The sequence below is a fragment of the Leptonotus elevatus genome, chromosome 9 (assembly GCF_054856555.1).
Source record: "Leptonotus elevatus isolate MCC_2025b chromosome 9, RoL_Lele_1.0, whole genome shotgun sequence".
Taxonomy (NCBI): domain Eukaryota; kingdom Metazoa; phylum Chordata; class Actinopteri; order Syngnathiformes; family Syngnathidae; genus Leptonotus; species Leptonotus elevatus.
In genome coordinates, this window is record NC_141247.1 from 3594068 (window position 1) to 3612609 (window position 18542).

At 41.4% G+C, this 18542-nt stretch overlaps 37 non-coding genes across 37 annotated transcripts; all 37 read left to right on the top strand.

The window, feature by feature from the left end:
* Positions 1 to 44: 44 nt before the first annotated feature.
* LOC147167973 (U5 spliceosomal RNA) lies at positions 45 to 157 on the top strand. The gene has a single exon (XR_015096124.1). It is a non-coding gene; the product is annotated as a U5 spliceosomal RNA (small nuclear RNA).
* A 394-nt stretch (positions 158 to 551) lies between these two features.
* Positions 552 to 664, top strand: LOC147167974 (U5 spliceosomal RNA). The gene has a single exon (XR_015096063.1). It is a non-coding gene; the product is annotated as a U5 spliceosomal RNA (small nuclear RNA).
* Positions 665 to 1059: 395 nt separating this feature from the next.
* On the top strand, positions 1060 to 1172 carry LOC147167975 (U5 spliceosomal RNA). The gene has a single exon (XR_015096166.1). It is a non-coding gene; the product is annotated as a U5 spliceosomal RNA (small nuclear RNA).
* Positions 1173 to 1567: 395 nt separating this feature from the next.
* LOC147167976 (U5 spliceosomal RNA) lies at positions 1568 to 1680 on the top strand. Its single transcript, XR_015096065.1, has one exon. It is a non-coding gene; the product is annotated as a U5 spliceosomal RNA (small nuclear RNA).
* Positions 1681 to 2074: 394 nt separating this feature from the next.
* On the top strand, positions 2075 to 2187 carry LOC147167977 (U5 spliceosomal RNA). Its single transcript, XR_015096153.1, has one exon. It is a non-coding gene; the product is annotated as a U5 spliceosomal RNA (small nuclear RNA).
* Positions 2188 to 2581: 394 nt separating this feature from the next.
* Positions 2582 to 2694, top strand: LOC147167978 (U5 spliceosomal RNA). The gene has a single exon (XR_015096066.1). It is a non-coding gene; the product is annotated as a U5 spliceosomal RNA (small nuclear RNA).
* Positions 2695 to 3089: 395 nt separating this feature from the next.
* On the top strand, positions 3090 to 3202 carry LOC147167979 (U5 spliceosomal RNA). The gene has a single exon (XR_015096168.1). It is a non-coding gene; the product is annotated as a U5 spliceosomal RNA (small nuclear RNA).
* A 395-nt stretch (positions 3203 to 3597) lies between these two features.
* LOC147167980 (U5 spliceosomal RNA) lies at positions 3598 to 3710 on the top strand. The gene has a single exon (XR_015096067.1). It is a non-coding gene; the product is annotated as a U5 spliceosomal RNA (small nuclear RNA).
* Positions 3711 to 4104: 394 nt separating this feature from the next.
* LOC147167981 (U5 spliceosomal RNA) lies at positions 4105 to 4217 on the top strand. Its single transcript, XR_015096068.1, has one exon. It is a non-coding gene; the product is annotated as a U5 spliceosomal RNA (small nuclear RNA).
* A 395-nt stretch (positions 4218 to 4612) lies between these two features.
* Positions 4613 to 4725, top strand: LOC147167982 (U5 spliceosomal RNA). Its single transcript, XR_015096125.1, has one exon. It is a non-coding gene; the product is annotated as a U5 spliceosomal RNA (small nuclear RNA).
* Positions 4726 to 5119: 394 nt separating this feature from the next.
* Positions 5120 to 5232, top strand: LOC147167983 (U5 spliceosomal RNA). Its single transcript, XR_015096069.1, has one exon. It is a non-coding gene; the product is annotated as a U5 spliceosomal RNA (small nuclear RNA).
* Positions 5233 to 5627: 395 nt separating this feature from the next.
* LOC147167984 (U5 spliceosomal RNA) lies at positions 5628 to 5740 on the top strand. The gene has a single exon (XR_015096169.1). It is a non-coding gene; the product is annotated as a U5 spliceosomal RNA (small nuclear RNA).
* Positions 5741 to 6135: 395 nt separating this feature from the next.
* LOC147167985 (U5 spliceosomal RNA) lies at positions 6136 to 6248 on the top strand. The gene has a single exon (XR_015096070.1). It is a non-coding gene; the product is annotated as a U5 spliceosomal RNA (small nuclear RNA).
* Positions 6249 to 6642: 394 nt separating this feature from the next.
* LOC147167986 (U5 spliceosomal RNA) lies at positions 6643 to 6755 on the top strand. Its single transcript, XR_015096154.1, has one exon. It is a non-coding gene; the product is annotated as a U5 spliceosomal RNA (small nuclear RNA).
* A 394-nt stretch (positions 6756 to 7149) lies between these two features.
* Positions 7150 to 7262, top strand: LOC147167987 (U5 spliceosomal RNA). The gene has a single exon (XR_015096071.1). It is a non-coding gene; the product is annotated as a U5 spliceosomal RNA (small nuclear RNA).
* A 395-nt stretch (positions 7263 to 7657) lies between these two features.
* LOC147167988 (U5 spliceosomal RNA) lies at positions 7658 to 7770 on the top strand. Its single transcript, XR_015096170.1, has one exon. It is a non-coding gene; the product is annotated as a U5 spliceosomal RNA (small nuclear RNA).
* Positions 7771 to 8165: 395 nt separating this feature from the next.
* On the top strand, positions 8166 to 8278 carry LOC147167989 (U5 spliceosomal RNA). The gene has a single exon (XR_015096072.1). It is a non-coding gene; the product is annotated as a U5 spliceosomal RNA (small nuclear RNA).
* A 394-nt stretch (positions 8279 to 8672) lies between these two features.
* Positions 8673 to 8785, top strand: LOC147167990 (U5 spliceosomal RNA). The gene has a single exon (XR_015096073.1). It is a non-coding gene; the product is annotated as a U5 spliceosomal RNA (small nuclear RNA).
* A 394-nt stretch (positions 8786 to 9179) lies between these two features.
* Positions 9180 to 9292, top strand: LOC147167991 (U5 spliceosomal RNA). Its single transcript, XR_015096111.1, has one exon. It is a non-coding gene; the product is annotated as a U5 spliceosomal RNA (small nuclear RNA).
* A 394-nt stretch (positions 9293 to 9686) lies between these two features.
* LOC147167992 (U5 spliceosomal RNA) lies at positions 9687 to 9799 on the top strand. The gene has a single exon (XR_015096149.1). It is a non-coding gene; the product is annotated as a U5 spliceosomal RNA (small nuclear RNA).
* Positions 9800 to 10193: 394 nt separating this feature from the next.
* LOC147167993 (U5 spliceosomal RNA) lies at positions 10194 to 10306 on the top strand. Its single transcript, XR_015096112.1, has one exon. It is a non-coding gene; the product is annotated as a U5 spliceosomal RNA (small nuclear RNA).
* A 395-nt stretch (positions 10307 to 10701) lies between these two features.
* Positions 10702 to 10814, top strand: LOC147167994 (U5 spliceosomal RNA). Its single transcript, XR_015096074.1, has one exon. It is a non-coding gene; the product is annotated as a U5 spliceosomal RNA (small nuclear RNA).
* A 394-nt stretch (positions 10815 to 11208) lies between these two features.
* Positions 11209 to 11321, top strand: LOC147167995 (U5 spliceosomal RNA). Its single transcript, XR_015096113.1, has one exon. It is a non-coding gene; the product is annotated as a U5 spliceosomal RNA (small nuclear RNA).
* Positions 11322 to 11715: 394 nt separating this feature from the next.
* On the top strand, positions 11716 to 11828 carry LOC147167996 (U5 spliceosomal RNA). Its single transcript, XR_015096150.1, has one exon. It is a non-coding gene; the product is annotated as a U5 spliceosomal RNA (small nuclear RNA).
* Positions 11829 to 12222: 394 nt separating this feature from the next.
* On the top strand, positions 12223 to 12335 carry LOC147167997 (U5 spliceosomal RNA). Its single transcript, XR_015096114.1, has one exon. It is a non-coding gene; the product is annotated as a U5 spliceosomal RNA (small nuclear RNA).
* Positions 12336 to 12730: 395 nt separating this feature from the next.
* On the top strand, positions 12731 to 12843 carry LOC147167998 (U5 spliceosomal RNA). Its single transcript, XR_015096099.1, has one exon. It is a non-coding gene; the product is annotated as a U5 spliceosomal RNA (small nuclear RNA).
* A 394-nt stretch (positions 12844 to 13237) lies between these two features.
* LOC147167999 (U5 spliceosomal RNA) lies at positions 13238 to 13350 on the top strand. The gene has a single exon (XR_015096155.1). It is a non-coding gene; the product is annotated as a U5 spliceosomal RNA (small nuclear RNA).
* Positions 13351 to 13745: 395 nt separating this feature from the next.
* On the top strand, positions 13746 to 13858 carry LOC147168000 (U5 spliceosomal RNA). Its single transcript, XR_015096100.1, has one exon. It is a non-coding gene; the product is annotated as a U5 spliceosomal RNA (small nuclear RNA).
* Positions 13859 to 14252: 394 nt separating this feature from the next.
* On the top strand, positions 14253 to 14365 carry LOC147168001 (U5 spliceosomal RNA). The gene has a single exon (XR_015096126.1). It is a non-coding gene; the product is annotated as a U5 spliceosomal RNA (small nuclear RNA).
* Positions 14366 to 14760: 395 nt separating this feature from the next.
* LOC147168002 (U5 spliceosomal RNA) lies at positions 14761 to 14873 on the top strand. Its single transcript, XR_015096171.1, has one exon. It is a non-coding gene; the product is annotated as a U5 spliceosomal RNA (small nuclear RNA).
* Positions 14874 to 15268: 395 nt separating this feature from the next.
* On the top strand, positions 15269 to 15381 carry LOC147168003 (U5 spliceosomal RNA). Its single transcript, XR_015096115.1, has one exon. It is a non-coding gene; the product is annotated as a U5 spliceosomal RNA (small nuclear RNA).
* A 395-nt stretch (positions 15382 to 15776) lies between these two features.
* LOC147168004 (U5 spliceosomal RNA) lies at positions 15777 to 15889 on the top strand. Its single transcript, XR_015096174.1, has one exon. It is a non-coding gene; the product is annotated as a U5 spliceosomal RNA (small nuclear RNA).
* Positions 15890 to 16283: 394 nt separating this feature from the next.
* On the top strand, positions 16284 to 16396 carry LOC147168005 (U5 spliceosomal RNA). The gene has a single exon (XR_015096116.1). It is a non-coding gene; the product is annotated as a U5 spliceosomal RNA (small nuclear RNA).
* A 395-nt stretch (positions 16397 to 16791) lies between these two features.
* On the top strand, positions 16792 to 16904 carry LOC147168006 (U5 spliceosomal RNA). The gene has a single exon (XR_015096175.1). It is a non-coding gene; the product is annotated as a U5 spliceosomal RNA (small nuclear RNA).
* Positions 16905 to 17298: 394 nt separating this feature from the next.
* On the top strand, positions 17299 to 17411 carry LOC147168007 (U5 spliceosomal RNA). Its single transcript, XR_015096118.1, has one exon. It is a non-coding gene; the product is annotated as a U5 spliceosomal RNA (small nuclear RNA).
* Positions 17412 to 17806: 395 nt separating this feature from the next.
* On the top strand, positions 17807 to 17919 carry LOC147168008 (U5 spliceosomal RNA). Its single transcript, XR_015096076.1, has one exon. It is a non-coding gene; the product is annotated as a U5 spliceosomal RNA (small nuclear RNA).
* A 395-nt stretch (positions 17920 to 18314) lies between these two features.
* Positions 18315 to 18427, top strand: LOC147168009 (U5 spliceosomal RNA). The gene has a single exon (XR_015096172.1). It is a non-coding gene; the product is annotated as a U5 spliceosomal RNA (small nuclear RNA).
* Positions 18428 to 18542: the final 115 nt, after the last annotated feature.

Consider the following 18542-nt stretch of genomic DNA (forward strand, 5'->3'; position numbering starts at 1 on the left):
TATCGGTTAAAGGCTATTTGTTTTTCCGTAGCACGCTCCAAAGCAGCTCACATTTCTCTTCAAAGCGTACAAATCTTTCGCCTTTTACTAAAGATTTCTGTGGAGAGGGATAGAATGAGTTAATGGCAATTTTTTGTTGCTCTGCTTCGTCAGAGCGTCTCTGAATGTTAACAAAAAGATCACACATGTTGCACTCTTGCTGGAATTGTACTAAGATTTAGCTGAATTACCCAGATGACTGTTGTGGAAATCCAACTTGTACAGTAGTTAGGTTTTGATACAGATACAAATTTTGGCTTTGATTCCATGATTGTCCACTGTACAACAAACCATTGCGTAATGGACGCCATCCATTCCTCTGGCTCGAAAAGCCGATTGAGCAAGTTCATCGCTCGGATCATACGTACAATTTGTTTTTAAACTTGTCGGTCCCTTGGCAACGCTGATGTCGAATTTGGTCTGTGCGTTCCATCATTCAACACAAAAAGAAACCTTGACTGTCGGGGGTATCGGTTAAAGGCTATTTGTTTTTCCGTAGCACACGCCAAAGCAGCTCACATTTCTCTTCAAAGCGTACAAATCTTTCGCCTTTTACTAAAGATTTCCGTGGAGAGGGATAGAATGAGTTAATGGCAATTTTTTGTTGCTCTGCTTCGTCAGAGCGTCTCTGAATGTTAACAAAAAGATCACTCATGTTGCACTCTTGCTGGAATTGTACTAAGATTTAGCTGAATTACCCAGATGACTGTTGTGGAAATCCAACTTGTACAGTAGTTAGGTTTTGATACAGATACAAATTTTGGCTTTGATTCCATGATTGTCCACTGTACAACAAACCATTGCGTAATGGACGCCATCCATTCCTCTGGCTCGAAAAGCCGATTGAGCAAGTTCATCGCCCGGATCATACGTATAATTTGTTTTTCAACTTGATCGGTCCCTGGGACATGCTGATGTCGAATTTGGTCTGTGCCTTCCATCATTCAACACAAAAAGAAACCTTGACTGTCAGGGGTATCGGTTAAAGGCTATTTGTTTTTCCGTAGCACACTCCAAAGCAGCTCACATTTCTCTTCAAAGCGTACAAATCTTTCGCCTTTTACTAAAGATTTCCGTGGAGAGGGATAGAATGAGTTAATGGCAATTTTTTGTTGCTCTGCTTCGTCAGAGCATCTCTGAATGTTAACAAAAAGATCACTCGTGTTGCACTCTTGCTGGAATTGTACTAAGATTTAGCTGAATTACCCAGATGACTGTTGTGGAAATCCAACTTGTACAGTAGTTAGGTTTTGATACAGATACAAATTTTGGCTTTGATTCCATGATTGTCCACTGTACAACAAACCATTGCGTAATGGACGCCATCCATTCCTCTGGCTCGAAAAGCCGATTGAGCAAGTTAATCGCCCGGATCATACGTACAATTTGTTTTTCAACTTGATCGGTCCCTGGGACATGCTGATGTCGAATTTGGTCTGTGCCTTCCATCATTCAACACAAAAAGAAACCTTGACTGTCGGGGGTATCGGTTAAAGGCTATTTGTTTTTCCGTAGCACACTCCAAAGCAGCTCACATTTCTCTTCAAAGCGTACAAATCTTTCGCCTTTTACTAAAGATTTCCGTGGAGAGGGATAGAATGAGTTAATGGCAATTTTTTGTTGCTCTGCTTCGTCAGAGCGTCTCTGAATGTTAACAAAAAGATCACTCATGTTGCACTCTTGCTGGAATTGTACTAAGATTTAGCTGAATTACCCAGATGACTGTTGTGGAAATCCAACTTGTACAGTAGTTAGGTTTTGATACAGATACAAATTTTGGCTTTGATTCCATGATTGTCCACTGTACAACAAACCATTGCGTAATGGACGCCATCCATTCCTCTGGCTCGAAAAGCCGATTGAGCAAGTTCATCGCCCGGATCATACGTACAATTTGTTTTTAAACTTGTCGGTCCCTGGGCAACGCTGATGTCGAATTTGGTCTGTGCCTTCCATCATTCAACACAAAAAGAAACCTTGACTGTCGGGTGTATCGGTTAAAGGCTATTTGTTTTTCCGTAGCACACTCCAAAGCAGCTCACATTTCTCTTCAAAGCGTACAAATTTTTCGCTTTTTACTAAAGATTTCCGTGGAGAGGGATAGAATGAGTTAATGGCAATTTTTTGTTGCTCTGCTTCGTCAGAGCGTCTCTGAATGTTAACAAAAAGATCACTCATGTTGCACTCTTGCTGGAATTGTACTAAGATTTAGCTGAATTACCCAGATGACTGTTGTGGAAATCCAACTTGTACAGTAGTTAGGTTTTGATACAGATACAAATTTTGGCTTTGATTCCATGATTGTCCACTGTACAACAAACCATTGCGTAATGGACGCCATCCATTCCTCTGGCTCGAAAAGCCGATTGAGCAAGTTCATCGCCCGGATCATACGTACAATTTGTTTTTAAACTTGTCGGTCCCTGGGCAACGCTGATGTCGAATTTGGTCTGTGCCTTCCATCATTCAACACAAAAAGAAACCTTGACTGTCGGGGGTATCGGTTAAAGGCTATTTGTTTTTCCGTAGCACACGCCAAAGCAGCTCACATTTCTCTTCAAAGCGTACAAATCTTTCGCCTTTTACTAAAGATTTCCGTGGAGAGGGATAGAATGAGTTAATGGCAATTTTTTGTTGCTCTGCTTCGTCAGAGCGTCTCTGAATGTTAAGAAAAAGATCACTCATGTTGCACTCTTGCTGGAATTGTACTAAGATTTAGCTGAATTACCCAGATGACTGTTGTGGAAATCCAACTTGTACAGTAGTTAGGTTTTGATACAGATACAAATTTTGGCTTTGATTCCATGATTGTCCACTGTACAACAAACCATTGCGTAATGGACGCCATCCATTCCTCTGGCTCGAAAAGCCGATTGAGCAAGTTCATCGCCCGGATCATACGTATAATTTGTTTTTCAACTTGATCGGTCCCTGGGACATGCTGATGTCGAATTTGGTCTGTGCCTTCCATCATTCAACACAAAAAGAAACCTTGACTGTCAGGGGTATCGGTTAAAGGCTATTTGTTTTTCCGTAGCACACTCCAACGCAGCTCACATTTCTCTTCAAAGCGTACAAATCTTTCGCCTTTTACTAAAGATTTCCGTGGAGAGGGATAGAATGAGTTAATGGCAATTTTTTGTTGCTCTGCTTCGTCAGAGCATCTCTGAATGTTAACAAAAAGATCACTCGTGTTGCACTCTTGCTGGAATTGTACTAAGATTTAGCTGAATTACCCAGATGACTGTTGTGGAAATCCAACTTGTACAGTAGTTAGGTTTTGATACAGATACAAATTTTGGCTTTGATTCCATGATTGTCCACTGTACAACAAACCATTGCGTAATGGACGCCATCCATTCCTCTGGCTCGAAAAGCCGATTGAGCAAGTTCATCGCCCGGATCATACGTACAATTTGTTTTTCAACTTGATCGGTCCCTGGGACATGCTGATGTCGAATTTGGTCTGTGCCTTCCATCATTCAACACAAAAAGAAACCTTGACTGTCGGGGGTATCGGTTAAAGGCTATTTGTTTTTCCGTAGCACACTCCAAAGCAGCTCACATTTCTCTTCAAAGCGTACAAATCTTTCGCCTTTTACTAAAGATTTCCGTGGAGAGGGATAGAATGAGTTAATGGCAATTTTTTGTTGCTCTGCTTCGTCAGAGCGTCTCTGAATGTTAACAAAAAGATCACTCATGTTGCACTCTTGCTGGAATTGTACTAAGATTTAGCTGAATTACCCAGATGACTGTTGTGGAAATCCAACTTGTACAGTAGTTAGGTTTTGATACAGATACAAATTTTGGCTTTGATTCCATGATTGTCCACTGTACAACAAACCATTGCGTAATGGACGCCATCCATTCCTCTGGCTCGAAAAGCCGATTGAGCAAGTTCATCGCCCGGATCATACGTACAATTTGTTTTTAAACTTGTCGGTCCCTGGGCAACGCTGATGTCGAATTTGGTCTGTGCCTTCCATCATTCAACACAAAAAGAAACCTTGACTGTCGGGGGTATCGGTTAAAGGCTATTTGTTTTTCCGTAGCACACTCCAAAGCAGCTCACATTTCTCTTCAAAGCGTACAAATCTTTCGCCTTTTACTAAAGATTTCCGTGGAGAGGGATAGAATGAGTTAATGGCAATTTTTTGTTGCTCTGCTTCGTCAGAGCGTCTCTGAATGTTAACAAAAAGATCACTCATGATGCACTCTTGCTGGAATTGTACTAAGATTTAGCTGAATTACCCAGATGACTGTTGTGGAAATCCAACTTGTACAGTAGTTAGGTTTTGATACAGATACAAATTTTGGCTTTGATTCCATGATTGTCCACTGTACAACAAACCATTGCGTAATGGACGCCATCCATTCCTCTGGCTCGAAAAGCCGATTGAGCAAGTTCATCGCCCGGATCATACGTACAATTTGTTTTTCAACTTGATCGGTCCCTGGGACATGCTGATGTCGAATTTGGTCTGTGCCTTCCATCATTCAACACAAAAAGAAACCTTGACTGTCAGGGGTATCGGTTAAAGGCTATTTGTTTTTCCGTAGCACGCTCCAAAGCAGCTCACATTTCTCTTCAAAGCGTACAAATCTTTCGCCTTTTACTAAAGATTTCTGTGGAGAGGGATAGAATGAGTTAATGGCAATTTTTTGTTGCTCTGCTTCGTCAGAGCGTCTCTGAATGTTAACAAAAAGATCACACATGTTGCACTCTTGCTGGAATTGTACTAAGATTTAGCTGAATTACCCAGATGACTGTTGTGGAAATCCAACTTGTACAGTAGTTAGGTTTTGATACAGATACAAATTTTGGCTTTGATTCCATGATTGTCCACTGTACAACAAACCATTGCGTAATGGACGCCATCCATTCCTCTGGCTCGAAAAGCCGATTGAGCAAGTTCATCGCTCGGATCATACGTACAATTTGTTTTTAAACTTGTCGGTCCCTTGGCAACGCTGATGTCGAATTTGGTCTGTGCGTTCCATCATTCAACACAAAAAGAAACCTTGACTGTCGGGGGTATCGGTTAAAGGCTATTTGTTTTTCCGTAGCACACGCCAAAGCAGCTCACATTTCTCTTCAAAGCGTACAAATCTTTCGCCTTTTACTAAAGATTTCCGTGGAGAGGGATAGAATGAGTTAATGGCAATTTTTTGTTGCTCTGCTTCGTCAGAGCGTCTCTGAATGTTAACAAAAAGATCACTCATGTTGCACTCTTGCTGGAATTGTACTAAGATTTAGCTGAATTACCCAGATGACTGTTGTGGAAATCCAACTTGTACAGTAGTTAGGTTTTGATACAGATACAAATTTTGGCTTTGATTCCATGATTGTCCACTGTACAACAAACCATTGCGTAATGGACGCCATCCATTCCTCTGGCTCGAAAAGCCGATTGAGCAAGTTCATCGCCCGGATCATACGTATAATTTGTTTTTCAACTTGATCGGTCCCTGGGACATGCTGATGTCGAATTTGGTCTGTGCCTTCCATCATTCAACACAAAAAGAAACCTTGACTGTCAGGGGTATCGGTTAAAGGCTATTTGTTTTTCCGTAGCACACTCCAAAGCAGCTCACATTTCTCTTCAAAGCGTACAAATCTTTCGCCTTTTACTAAAGATTTCCGTGGAGAGGGATAGAATGAGTTAATGGCAATTTTTTGTTGCTCTGCTTCGTCAGAGCATCTCTGAATGTTAACAAAAAGATCACTCGTGTTGCACTCTTGCTGGAATTGTACTAAGATTTAGCTGAATTACCCAGATGACTGTTGTGGAAATCCAACTTGTACAGTAGTTAGGTTTTGATACAGATACAAATTTTGGCTTTGATTCCATGATTGTCCACTGTACAACAAACCATTGCGTAATGGACGCCATCCATTCCTCTGGCTCGAAAAGCCGATTGAGCAAGTTAATCGCCCGGATCATACGTACAATTTGTTTTTCAACTTGATCGGTCCCTGGGACATGCTGATGTCGAATTTGGTCTGTGCCTTCCATCATTCAACACAAAAAGAAACCTTGACTGTCGGGGGTATCGGTTAAAGGCTATTTGTTTTTCCGTAGCACACTCCAAAGCAGCTCACATTTCTCTTCAAAGCGTACAAATCTTTCGCCTTTTACTAAAGATTTCCGTGGAGAGGGATAGAATGAGTTAATGGCAATTTTTTGTTGCTCTGCTTCGTCAGAGCGTCTCTGAATGTTAACAAAAAGATCACTCATGTTGCACTCTTGCTGGAATTGTACTAAGATTTAGCTGAATTACCCAGATGACTGTTGTGGAAATCCAACTTGTACAGTAGTTAGGTTTTGATACAGATACAAATTTTGGCTTTGATTCCATGATTGTCCACTGTACAACAAACCATTGCGTAATGGACGCCATCCATTCCTCTGGCTCGAAAAGCCGATTGAGCAAGTTCATCGCCCGGATCATACGTACAATTTGTTTTTAAACTTGTCGGTCCCTGGGCAACGCTGATGTCGAATTTGGTCTGTGCCTTCCATCATTCAACACAAAAAGAAACCTTGACTGTCGGGTGTATCGGTTAAAGGCTATTTGTTTTTCCGTAGCACACTCCAAAGCAGCTCACATTTCTCTTCAAAGCGTACAAATTTTTCGCTTTTTACTAAAGATTTCCGTGGAGAGGGATAGAATGAGTTAATGGCAATTTTTTGTTGCTCTGCTTCGTCAGAGCGTCTCTGAATGTTAACAAAAAGATCACTCATGTTGCACTCTTGCTGGAATTGTACTAAGATTTAGCTGAATTACCCAGATGACTGTTGTGGAAATCCAACTTGTACAGTAGTTAGGTTTTGATACAGATACAAATTTTGGCTTTGATTCCATGATTGTCCACTGTACAACAAACCATTGCGTAATGGACGCCATCCATTCCTCTGGCTCGAAAAGCCGATTGAGCAAGTTCATCGCCCGGATCATACGTACAATTTGTTTTTAAACTTGTCGGTCCCTGGGCAACGCTGATGTCGAATTTGGTCTGTGCCTTCCATCATTCAACACAAAAAGAAACCTTGACTGTCGGGGGTATCGGTTAAAGGCTATTTGTTTTTCCGTAGCACACGCCAAAGCAGCTCACATTTCTCTTCAAAGCGTACAAATCTTTCGCCTTTTACTAAAGATTTCCGTGGAGAGGGATAGAATGAGTTAATGGCAATTTTTTGTTGCTCTGCTTCGTCAGAGCGTCTCTGAATGTTAAGAAAAAGATCACTCATGTTGCACTCTTGCTGGAATTGTACTAAGATTTAGCTGAATTACCCAGATGACTGTTGTGGAAATCCAACTTGTACAGTAGTTAGGTTTTGATACAGATACAAATTTTGGCTTTGATTCCATGATTGTCCACTGTACAACAAACCATTGCGTAATGGACGCCATCCATTCCTCTGGCTCGAAAAGCCGATTGAGCAAGTTCATCGCCCGGATCATACGTATAATTTGTTTTTCAACTTGATCGGTCCCTGGGACATGCTGATGTCGAATTTGGTCTGTGCCTTCCATCATTCAACACAAAAAGAAACCTTGACTGTCAGGGGTATCGGTTAAAGGCTATTTGTTTTTCCGTAGCACACTCCAACGCAGCTCACATTTCTCTTCAAAGCGTACAAATCTTTCGCCTTTTACTAAAGATTTCCGTGGAGAGGGATAGAATGAGTTAATGGCAATTTTTTGTTGCTCTGCTTCGTCAGAGCATCTCTGAATGTTAACAAAAAGATCACTCGTGTTGCACTCTTGCTGGAATTGTACTAAGATTTAGCTGAATTACCCAGATGACTGTTGTGGAAATCCAACTTGTACAGTAGTTAGGTTTTGATACAGATACAAATTTTGGCTTTGATTCCATGATTGTCCACTGTACAACAAACCATTGCGTAATGGACGCCATCCATTCCTCTGGCTCGAAAAGCCGATTGAGCAAGTTCATCGCCCGGATCATACGTACAATTTGTTTTTCAACTTGATCGGTCCCTGGGACATGCTGATGTCGAATTTGGTCTGTGCCTTCCATCATTCAACACAAAAAGAAACCTTGACTGTCGGGGGTATCGGTTAAAGGCTATTTGTTTTTCCGTAGCACACTCCAAAGCAGCTCACATTTCTCTTCAAAGCGTACAAATCTTTCGCCTTTTACTAAAGATTTCCGTGGAGAGGGATAGAATGAGTTAATGGCAATTTTTTGTTGCTCTGCTTCGTCAGAGCGTCTCTGAATGTTAACAAAAAGATCACTCATGTTGCACTCTTGCTGGAATTGTACTAAGATTTAGCTGAATTACCCAGATGACTGTTGTGGAAATCCAACTTGTACAGTAGTTAGGTTTTGATACAGATACAAATTTTGGCTTTGATTCCATGATTGTCCACTGTACAACAAACCATTGCGTAATGGACGCCATCCATTCCTCTGGCTCGAAAAGCCGATTGAGCAAGTTCATCGCCCGGATCATACGTACAATTTGTTTTTAAACTTGTCGGTCCCTGGGCAACGCTGATGTCGAATTTGGTCTGTGCCTTCCATCATTCAACACAAAAAGAAACCTTGACTGTCGGGGGTATCGGTTAAAGGCTATTTGTTTTTCCGTAGCACACTCCAAAGCAGCTCACATTTCTCTTCAAAGCGTACAAATCTTTCGCCTTTTACTAAAGATTTCCGTGGAGAGGGATAGAATGAGTTAATGGCAATTTTTTGTTGCTCTGCTTCGTCAGAGCGTCTCTGAATGTTAACAAAAAGATCACTCATGTTGCACTCTTGCTGGAATTGTACTAAGATTTAGCTGAATTACCCAGATGACTGTTGTGGAAATCCAACTTGTACAGTAGTTAGGTTTTGATACAGATACAAATTTTGGCTTTGATTCCATGATTGTCCACTGTACAACAAACCATTGCGTAATGGACGCCATCCATTCCTCTGGCTCGAAAAGCCGATTGAGCAAGTTCATCGCCCGGATCATACGTACAATTTGTTTTTAAACTTGTCGGTCCCTGGGCAACGCTGATGTCGAATTTGGTCTGTGCCTTCCATCATTCAACACAAAAAGAAACCTTGACTGTCGGGGGTATCGGTTAAAGGCTATTTGTTTTTCCGTAGCACACTCCAAAGCAGCTCACATTTCTCTTCAAAGCGTACAAATCTTTCGCTTTTTACTAAAGATTTCCGTGGAGAGGGATAGAATGAGTTAATGGCAATTTTTTGTTGCTCTGCTTCGTCAGAGCATCTCTGAATGTTAACAATAAGATCACTCGTGTTGCACTCTTGCTGGAATTGTACTAAGATTTAGCTGAATTACCCAGATGACTGTTGTGGAAATCCAACTCGTACAGTAGTTAGGTTTTGATACCGATACAAATTTTGGCTTTGATTCCATGATTGTCCACTGTACAACAAACCATTGCGTAATGGACGCCATCCATTCCTCTGGCTCGAAAAGCCGATTGAGCAAGTTCATCGCCCGGATCATACGTACAATTTGTTTTTAAACTTGTCGGTCCCTGGGCAACGCTGATGTCGAATTTGGTCTGTGCCTTCCATCATTCAACACAAAAAGAAACCTTGACTGTCGGGGGTATCGGTTAAAGGCTATTTGTTTTTCCGTAGCACACTCTAAAGCAGCTCACATTTCTCTTCAAAGCGTACAAATCTTTCGCCTTTTACTAAAGGTTTCCGTGGAGAGGGATAGAATGAGTTAATGGCAATTTTTTGTTCCTCTGCTTCGTCAGAGCATCTCTGAATGTTAACAAAAAGATCACTCGTGTTGCACTCTTGCTGGAATTGTACTAAGATTTAGCTGAATTACCCAGATGACTGTTGTGGAAATCCAACTTGTACAGTAGTTAGGTTTTGATACAGATACAAATTTTGGCTTTGATTCCATGATTGTCCACTGTACAACAAACCATTGCGTAATGGACGCCATCCATTCCTCTGGCTCGAAAAGCCGATTGAGCAAGTTCATCGCCCGGATCATACGTATAATTTGTTTTTAAACTTGTCGGTCCCTGGGCAACGCTGATGTCGAATTTGGTCTGTGCCTTCCATCATTCAACACAAAAAGAAACCTTGACTGTCGGGGGTATCGGTTAAAGGCTATTTGTTTTTCCGTAGCACACTCCAAAGCAGCTCACATTTCTCTTCAAAGCGTACAAATCTTTCGCTTTTTACTAAAGATTTCCGTGGAGAGGGATAGAATGAGTTAATGGCAATTTTTTGTTGCTCTGCTTCGTCAGAGCATCTCTGAATGTTAACAAAAAGATCACTCGTGTTGCACTCTTGCTGGAATTGTACTAAGATTTAGCTGAATTACCCAGATGACTGTTGTGGAAATCCAACTCGTACAGTAGTTAGGTTTTGATACAGATACAAATTTTGGCTTTGATTCCATGATTGTCCACTGTACAACAAACCATTGCGTAATGGACGCCATCCATTCCTCTGGCTCGAAAAGCCGATTGAGCAAGTTCATCGCCCGGATCATACGTACAATTTGTTTTTCAACTTGATCGGTCCCTGGGACATGCTGATGTCGAATTTGGTCTGTGCCTTCCATCATTCAACACAAAAAGAAACCTTGACTGTCGGGGGTATCGGTTAAAGGCTATTTGTTTTTCCGTAGCACACTCCAAAGCAGCTCACATTTCTCTTCAAAGCGTACAAATCTTTCGCCTTTTACTAAAGATTTCCGTGGAGAGGGATAGAATGAGTTAATGGCAATTTTTTGTTGCTCTGCTTCGTCAGAGCGTCTCTGAATGTTAACAAAAAGATCACTCATGTTGCACTCTTGCTGGAATTGTACTAAGATTTAGCTGAATTACCCAGATGACTGTTGTGGAAATCCAACTTGTACAGTAGTTAGGTTTTGATACAGATACAAATTTTGGCTTTGATTCCATGATTGTCCACTGTACAACAAACCATTGCGTAATGGACGCCATCCATTCCTCTGGCTCGAAAAGCCGATTGAGCAAGTTCATCGCCCGGATCATACGTACAATTTGTTTTTAAACTTGTCGGTCCCTGGGCAACGCTGATGTCGAATTTGGTCTGTGCCTTCCATCATTCAACACAAAAAGAAACCTTGACTGTCGGGGGTATCGGTTAAAGGCTATTTGTTTTTCCGTAGCACACTCCAAAGCAGCTCACATTTCTCTTCAAAGCGTACAAATCTTTCGCTTTTTACTAAAGATTTCCGTGGAGAGGGATAGAATGAGTTAATGGCAATTTTTTGTTGCTCTGCTTCGTCAGAGCATCTCTGAATGTTAACAATAAGATCACTCGTGTTGCACTCTTGCTGGAATTGTACTAAGATTTAGCTGAATTACCCAGATGACTGTTGTGGAAATCCAACTCGTACAGTAGTTAGGTTTTGATACCGATACAAATTTTGGCTTTGATTCCATGATTGTCCACTGTACAACAAACCATTGCGTAATGGACGCCATCCATTCCTCTGGCTCGAAAAGCCGATTGAGCAAGTTCATCGCCCGGATCATACGTACAATTTGTTTTTAAACTTGTCGGTCCCTGGGCAACGCTGATGTCGAATTTGGTCTGTGCCTTCCATCATTCAACACAAAAAGAAACCTTGACTGTCGGGGGTATCGGTTAAAGGCTATTTGTTTTTCCGTAGCACACTCTAAAGCAGCTCACATTTCTCTTCAAAGCGTACAAATCTTTCGCCTTTTACTAAAGGTTTCCGTGGAGAGGGATAGAATGAGTTAATGGCAATTTTTTGTTCCTCTGCTTCGTCAGAGCATCTCTGAATGTTAACAAAAAGATCACTCGTGTTGCACTCTTGCTGGAATTGTACTAAGATTTAGCTGAATTACCCAGATGACTGTTGTGGAAATCCAACTTGTACAGTAGTTAGGTTTTGATACAGATACAAATTTTGGCTTTGATTCCATGATTGTCCACTGTACAACAAACCATTGCGTAATGGACGCCATCCATTCCTCTGGCTCGAAAAGCCGATTGAGCAAGTTCATCGCCCGGATCATACGTATAATTTGTTTTTAAACTTGTCGGTCCCTGGGCAACGCTGATGTCGAATTTGGTCTGTGCCTTCCATCATTCAACACAAAAAGAAACCTTGACTGTCGGGGGTATCGGTTAAAGGCTATTTGTTTTTCCGTAGCACACTCCAAAGCAGCTCACATTTCTCTTCAAAGCGTACAAATCTTTCGCTTTTTACTAAAGATTTCCGTGGAGAGGGATAGAATGAGTTAATGGCAATTTTTTGTTGCTCTGCTTCGTCAGAGCATCTCTGAATGTTAACAAAAAGATCACTCATGTTGCACTCTTGCTGGAATTGTACTAAGATTTAGCTGAATTACCCAGATGACTGTTGTGGAAATCCAACTCGTACAGTAGTTAGGTTTTGATACAGATACAAATTTTGGCTTTGATTCCATGATTGTCCACTGTACAACAAACCATTGCGTAATGGACGCCATCCATTCCTCTGGCTCGAAAAGCCGATTGAGCAAGTTCATCGCCCGGATCATACGTACAATTTGTTTTTCAACTTGATCGGTCCCTGGGACATGCTGATGTCGAATTTGGTCTGTGCCTTCCATCATTCAACACAAAAAGAAACCTTGACTGTCAGGGGTATCGGTTAAAGGCTATTTGTTTTTCCGTAGCACGCTCCAAAGCAGCTCACATTTCTCTTCAAAGCGTACAAATCTTTCGCCTTTTACTAAAGATTTCTGTGGAGAGGGATAGAATGAGTTAATGGCAATTTTTTGTTGCTCTGCTTCGTCAGAGCATCTCTGAATGTTAACAAAAAGATCACTCGTGTTGCACTCTTGCTGGAATTGTACTAAGATTTAGCTGAATTACCCAGATGACTGTTGTGGAAATCCAACTTGTACAGTAGTTAGGTTTTGATACAGATACAAATTTTGGCTTTGATTCCATGATTGTCCACTGTACAACAAACCATTGCGTAATGGACGCCATCCATTCCTCTGGCTCGAAAAGCCGATTGAGCAAGTTCATCGCCCGGATCATACGTATAATTTGTTTTTAAACTTGTCGGTCCCTGGGCAACGCTGATGTCGAATTTGGTCTGTGCCTTCCATCATTCAACACAAAAAGAAACCTTGACTGTCGGGGGTATCGGTTAAAGGCTATTTGTTTTTCCGTAGCACACTCCAAAGCAGCTCACATTTCTCTTCAAAGCGTACAAATCTTTCGCTTTTTACTAAAGATTTCTGTGGAGAGGGATAGAATGAGTTAATGGCAATTTTTTGTTGCTCTGCTTCGTCAGAGCATCTCTGAATGTTAACAAAAAGATCACTCATGTTGCACTCTTGCTGGAATTGTACTAAGATTTAGCTGAATTACCCAGATGACTGTTGTGGAAATCCAACTCGTACAGTAGTTAGGTTTTGATACAGATACAAATTTTGGCTTTGATTCCATGATTGTCCACTGTACAACAAACCATTGCGTAATGGACGCCATCCATTCCTCTGGCTCGAAAAGCCGATTGAGCAAGTTCATCGCCCGGATCATACGTACAATTTGTTTTTCAACTTGATCGGTCCCTGGGACATGCTGATGTCGAATTTGGTCTGTGCCTTCCATCATTCAACACAAAAAGAAACCTTGACTGTCAGGGGTATCGGTTAAAGGCTATTTGTTTTTCCGTAGCACGCTCCAAAGCAGCTCACATTTCTCTTCAAAGCGTACAAATCTTTCGCCTTTTACTAAAGATTTCTGTGGAGAGGGATAGAATGAGTTAATGGCAATTTTTTGTTGCTCTGCTTCGTCAGAGCATCTCTGAATGTTAACAAAAAGATCACTCGTGTTGCACTCTTGCTGGAATTGTACTAAGATTTAGCTGAATTACCCAGATGACTGTTGTGGAAATCCAACTTGTACAGTAGTTAGGTTTTGATACAGATACAAATTTTGGCTTTGATTCCATGATTGTCCACTGTACAACAAACCATTGCGTAATGGACGCCATCCATTCCTCTGGCTCGAAAAGCCGATTGAGCAAGTTCATCGCTCGGATCATACGTACAATTTGTTTTTAAACTTGTCGGTCCCTTGGCAACGCTGATGTCGAATTTGGTCTGTGCGTTCCATCATTCAACACAAAAAGAAACCTTGACTGTCGGGGGTATCGGTTAAAGGCTATTTGTTTTTCCGTAGCACACGCCAAAGCAGCTCACATTTCTCTTCAAAGCGTACAAATCTTTCGCCTTTTACTAAAGATTTCCGTGGAGAGGGATAGAATGAATTAATGGCAATTTTTTGTTGCTCTGCTTCGTCAGAGCGTCTCTGAATGTTAACAAAAAGATCACTCATGTTGCACTCTTGCTGGAATTGTACTAAGATTTAGCTGAATTACCCAGATGACTGTTGTGGAAATCCAACTTGTACAGTAGTTAGGTTTTGATACAGATACAAATTTTGGCTTTGATTCCATGATTGTCCACTGTACAACAAACCATTGCGTAATGGACGCCATCCATTCCTCTGGCTCGAAAAGCCGATTGAGCAAGTTCATCGCCCGGATCATACGTATAATTTGTTTTTCAACTTGATCGGTCCCTGGGACATGCTGATGTCGAATTTGGTCTGTGCCTTCCATCATTCAACACAAAAAGAAACCTTGACTGTCAGGGGTATCGGTTAAAGGCTATTTGTTTTTCCGTAGCACACTCCAAAGCAGCTCACATTTCTCTTCAAAGCGTACAAATCTTTCGCCTTTTACTAAAGATTTCCGTGGAGAGGGATAGAATGAGTTAATGGCAATTTTTTGTTGCTCTGCTTCGTCAGAGCATCTCTGAATGTTAACAAAAAGATCACTCGTGTTGCACTCTTGCTGGAATTGTACTAAGATTTAGCTGAATTACCCAGATGACTGTTGTGGAAATCCAACTTGTACAGTAGTTAGGTTTTGATACAGATACAAATTTTGGCTTTGATTCCATGATTGTCCACTGTACAACAAACCATTGCGTAATGGACGCCATCCATTCCTCTGGCTCGAAAAGCCGATTGAGCAAGTTCATCGCCCGGATCATACGTACAATTTGTTTTTCAACTTGATCGGTCCCTGGGACATGCTGATGTCGAATTTGGTCTGTGCCTTCCATCATTCAACACAAAAAGAAACCTTGACTGTCGGGGGTATCGGTTAAAGGCTATTTGTTTTTCCGTAGCACACTCCAAAGCAGCTCACATTTCTCTTCAAAGCGTACAAATCTTTCGCTTTTTACTAAAGATTTCCGTGGAGAGGGATAGAATGAGTTAATGGCAATTTTTTGTTGCTCTGCTTCGTCAGAGCATCTCTGAATGTTAACAAAAAGATCACTCATGTTGCACTCTTGCTGGAATTTTACTAAGATTTAGCTGAATTACCCAGATGACTGTTGTGGAAATCCAACTCGTACAGTAGTTAGGTTTTGATACCGATACGAATTTTGGCTTTGATTCCATGATTGTCCACTGTACAACAAACCATTGCGTAATGGACGCCATCCATTCCTCTGGCTCGAAAAGCCGATTGAGCAAGTTCATCGCCCGGATCATACGTACAATTTGTTTTTCAACTTGATCGGTCCCTGGGACATGCTGATGTCGAATTTGGTCTGTGCCTTCCATCATTCAACACAAAAAGAAACCTTGACTGTCGGGGGTATCGGTTAAAGGCTATTTGTTTTTCCGTAGCACACTCCAAAGCAGCTCACATTTCTCTTCAAAGCGTACAAATCTTTCGCCTTTTACTAAAGATTTCCGTGGAGAGGGATAGAATGAGTTAATGGCAATTTTTTGTTGCTCTGCTTTGTCAGAGCGTCTCTGAATGTTAACAAAAAGATCACTCATGTTGCACTCTTGCTGGAATTGTACTAAGATTTAGCTGAATTACCCAGATGACTGTTGTGGAAATCCAACTTGTACAGTAGTTAGGTTTTGATACAGATACAAATTTTGGCTTTGATTCCATGATTGTCCACTGTACAACAAACCATTGCGTAATGGACGCCATCCATTCCTCTGGCTCGAAAAGCCGATTGAGCAAGTTCATCGCCCGGATCATACGTACAATTTGTTTTTAAACTTGTCGGTCCCTGGGCAACGCTGATGTCGAATTTGGTCTGTGCCTTCCATCATTACACACAAAAAGAAACCTTGACTGTCGGGGGTATCGGTTAAAGGCTATTTGTTTTTCCGTAGCACACTCCAAAGCAGCTCACATTTCTCTTCAAAGCGTACAAATCTTTCGCTTTTTACTAAAGATTTCCGTGGAGAGGGATAGAATGAGTTAATGGCAATTTTTTGTTGCTCTGCTTCGTCAGAGCATCTCTGAATGTTAACAAAAAGATCACTCATGTTGCACTCTTGCTGGAATTTTACTAAGATTTAGCTGAATTACCCAGATGACTGTTGTGGAAATCCAACTCGTACAGTAGTTAGGTTTTGATACCGATACGAATTTTGGCTTTGATTCCATGATTGTCCACTGTACAACAAACCATTGCGTAATGGACGCCATCCATTCCTCTGGCTCGAAAAGCCGATTGAGCAAGTTCATCGCCCGGATCATACGTACAATTTGTTTTTCAACTTGATCGGTCCCTGGGACATGCTGATGTCGAATTTGGTCTGTGCCTTCCATCATTCAACACAAAAAGAAACCTTGACTGTCGGGGGTATCGGTTAAAGGCTATTTGTTTTTCCGTAGCACACTCCAAAGCAGCTCACATTTCTCTTCAAAGCGTACAAATCTTTCGCCTTTTACTAAAGATTTCCGTGGAGAGGGATAGAATGAGTTAATGGCAATTTTTTGTTGCTCTGCTTTGTCAGAGCGTCTCTGAATGTTAACAAAAAGATCACTCATGTTGCACTCTTGCTGGAATTGTACTAAGATTTAGCTGAATTACCCAGATGACTGTTGTGGAAATCCAACTTGTACAGTAGTTAGGTTTTGATACAGATACAAATTTTGGCTTTGATTCCATGATTGTCCACTGTACAACAAACCATTGCGTAATGGACGCCATCCATTCCTCTGGCTCGAAAAGCCGATTGAGCAAGTTCATCGCCCGGATCATACGTACAATTTGTTTTTAAACTTGTCGGTCCCTGGGCAACGCTGATGTCGAATTTGGTCTGTGCCTTCCATCATTACACACAAAAAGAAACCTTGACTGTCGGGGGTATCGGTTAAAGGCTATTTGTTTTTCCGTAGCACACTCCAAAGCAGCTCACATTTCTCTTCAAAGCGTACAAATCTTTCGCTTTTTACTAAAGATTTCCGTGGAGAGGGATAGAATGAGTTAATGGCAATTTTTTGTTGCTCTGCTTCGTCAGAGCATCTCTGAATGTTAACAAAAAGATCACTCATGTTGCACTCTTGCTGGAATTTTACTAAGATTTAGCTGAATTACCCAGATGACTGTTGTGGAAATCCAACTCGTACAGTAGTTAGGTTTTGATACCGATACGAATTTTGGCTTTGATTCCATGATTGTCCACTGTACAACAAACCATTGCGTAATGGACGCCATCCATTCCTCTGGCTCGAAAAGCCGATTGAGCAAGTTCATCGCCCGGATCATACGTACAATTTGTTTTTCAACTTGATCGGTCCCTGGGACATGCTGATGTCGAATTTGGTCTGTGCCTTCCATCATTCAACACAAAAAGAAACCTTGACTGTCAGGGGTATCGGTTAAAGGCTATTTGTTTTTCCGTAGCACGCTCCAAAGCAGCTCACATTTCTCTTCAAAGCGTACAAATCTTTCGCCTTTTACTAAAGATTTCCGTGGAGAGGGATAGAATGAGTTAATGGCAATTTTTTGTTGCTCTGCTTCGTCAGAGCGTCTCTGAATGTTAACAAAAAGATCACTCATGTTGCACTCTTGCTGGAATTGTACTAAGATTTAGCTGAATTACCCAGATGACTGTTGTGGAAATCCAACTTGTACAGTAGTTAGGTTTTGATACAGATACAAATTTTGGCTTTGATTCCATGATTGTCCACTGTACAACAAACCATTGCGTAATGGACGCCATCCATTCCTCTGGCTCGAAAAGCCGATTGAGCAAGTTCATCGCCCGGATCATACGTATAATTTGTTTTTCAACTTGATCGGTCCCTGGGACATGCTGATGTCGAATTTGGTCTGTGCCTTCCATCATTCAACACAAAAAGAAACCTTGACTGTCAGGGGTATCGGTTAAAGGCTATTTGTTTTTCCGTAGCACACTCCAAAGCAGCTCACATTTCTCTTCAAAGCGTACAAATCTTTCGCCTTTTACTAAAGATTTCCGTGGAGAGGGATAGAATGAGTTAATGGCAATTTTTTGTTGCTCTGCTTCGTCAGAGCATCTCTGAATGTTAACAAAAAGATCACTCGTGTTGCACTCTTGCTGGAATTGTACTAAGATTTAGCTGAATTACCCAGATGACTGTTGTGGAAATCCAACTTGTACAGTAGTTAGG